This window comes from Morone saxatilis, unplaced genomic scaffold (assembly GCF_004916995.1).
Source record: "Morone saxatilis isolate NCDOM2014 unplaced genomic scaffold, NCSU_SB_2.0 Contig7, whole genome shotgun sequence".
In the NCBI taxonomy this organism is placed as follows: Eukaryota; Metazoa; Chordata; class Actinopteri; family Moronidae; genus Morone; species Morone saxatilis.
In genome coordinates this window covers 8,376,364-8,378,826 of record NW_023340246.1, presented here as the reverse complement: position 1 = coordinate 8,378,826, position 2,463 = coordinate 8,376,364, and positions in this window count along the sequence as shown.

The following is a 2,463-nucleotide window of genomic DNA, read 5'->3' as shown; positions in this document are numbered from 1 at the left end:
ATGCCCCAATTCAATTAGAGCCTCATTTAGCAAGTCTCATATAGCCTAATCTTTTTGTGAAATATATTGACGACTGAAGGGGGTTATGTATGCTGCAATAAATTTCCTCTCACTTTGCAGAAAATGATGACATCCTCCAGATACTGAGATTATGACTGAATGACTCAGCCGGAGGTGGATATTGGAAATAAAACTTAACTTGGAGTCACTATACCATGCTCAGAGAATCTGGCTGTCAAGGCCTTTTCTCTGTAAATTCAATTAAAATGTCAGACTTTTTGTTGGCCCATGCATAACACTGGGGTGTATTATATATTTTCTAAGACATAGCGAATGGGTGGGAAGGTTGGAGATTTGAGTGGTTGCCCTGTAAGTAAATTACTTTTTCTATAAACCAGCTTGTAACAAGGTCCTCAGAAATATGGAATAGCAGCCAGAAAGTTGAATGAAAGTTTGGCTGACTTCTCACAATATGCTGGACTGTACCATAGAGGATATTTTGTGGTAAAGTGTTTCCAAAAACGAGCGTGATTTCATTAAGAAGCTTTTGTATTAAAGGTCCAAATTATTTATTAGACTAAAGAGCAAATTGTACTTGCAGGTCAGTTCCTGTGTTATTTAAAATTGTTATTTATGTATTAGTTATTTGCATGCAGTCCTATCCCTCAAGAGTAGAGTCTAATCTAATGTAAGAGAAATGGGGTATAAGAATATCTAGGTAGGCAGACAGATCGCTCACTTACTCGCTTACTTAGTTTTGTTCTTTTCCCACTGCCTGTTGGTAGGTCGATATCGTAATTCAATATAAAAAAAACACGGCAAAAGAGTTCATACAAGGTAGCTAATCAAAAATTAGGAAGTCTGCATGTTGTCTACGGAACCAATCAATTGCAATTTTTTACATATCATCCTCGGCTCAGCAGACAGACAGAGACAAAGCACAGCTCTTTGCGAGTATTATAAATCTGCCAATTCTTACAGATGAGAATTGATTAATACAGCTGCCAAACCATTAGTCTTGTCATAGGGGAGATTTATTCATCTGTGTTGTTTTGTTCTTGTTTGATAACAGTCAGAGGTTATAAGTATTGCAGCACCATCACCCTGCTCCAGGTATGTCGTAGATAATCACTGAAACGATATTGAGTGCTCCAACATTATTTCTGACAACACATGCAGGGAGTGATTCACACCCTGACTAATTTGGTGTATGAAGGGAGCAGGATATACATACAAACGAGCTGCAGCGATCTTTATGAAATTGTTGGATAGACGTGTTTCAAATCCTGTGACACTAAAAACAGGCTTATGGTAATTAAAGTCAAAATAGTTTGTCATCCTGGGAGCATGAATGCCCATAGATATATAATAGAACTAGAATAGAAACTAAATGCCAAGATGGTGCTTATTCTGTACAAAGAAAAGTGTTTGCCTGGCGCATACACATCCCAGGTTTAATTACGGTTATTGTGATGACGTCACACATTTTTACATCGCTTCTTCTGGCTCAAGGGAAGTTTAATAAATACAACAAACCTCCATGGATCAAAAACTCACCAAAGACTCATAATTGATCTTGCAGTTTGTATACCTGCCAACTTTTCAAAAAACCTGAGTGAGATTTTGTCGGGGGTGACCAAAATGACACGCAGCCACACAAGTTGGTGGCTCAGATATCACAGAATTGGAATTCATTTGATGTTGATGTTTGACCCATGTTGTACCCTGCATTCTGGTGGTTTGTGGGAAGGCCCAAAGCCGCTGATAGGGCAGCTACTGGAGATGGACAATATTGGTTACATTCTGAGAAGCAGACATAGCTGAAGGTCCACCCCCAGGAAATTTGGATTAAGTAGATGTGATTTCCTGAATTCTAGTGGATTTTTGGGTGGTCTGCTAAAGATGTGCAATACCTGAACTTATTCTGATTCATGTTCGGCATCATGACTTGTAGGGCCTTCTAGACTTGAGCTGAACATTCAACCAGAAAACTATTGTTGTGCCTAAATGACTGCCTGTATCACAATAAAGCCTTATTTATAGACCAGTGTTTAAGATTTGACTAGGTACCTGTTGATTGATATTTTGATTAGAATGGTATTAAACTGTGAGTAAATAAACAATGCAATGAGCTGATATTTTGAGCATGCAGTATACCACGAGGTTAACAAGGTGCTCTCCTGCTGCTTGTTATGACAGCTTTCACCACACTAAATCATGTTCACACGCACAAACAAATATTTATTTCAAGATATAAAGTTTAAGAGAGTGAGTACTGAATTGGACGACATTTCATTGTTACATACCTAGTCTCAGCTCAGATCAAGGAAGAAATTTTGATTTGAGAGGTGGGGGACACAAGTATTTTTTTTTTTTAAGTATTTTTTTGGCCTTTTGATGGCTTTATTTATAGAGACAGCTGTAGGGAGACAGGGTGGGTGGGGAGAGAGAGGGGATGACACG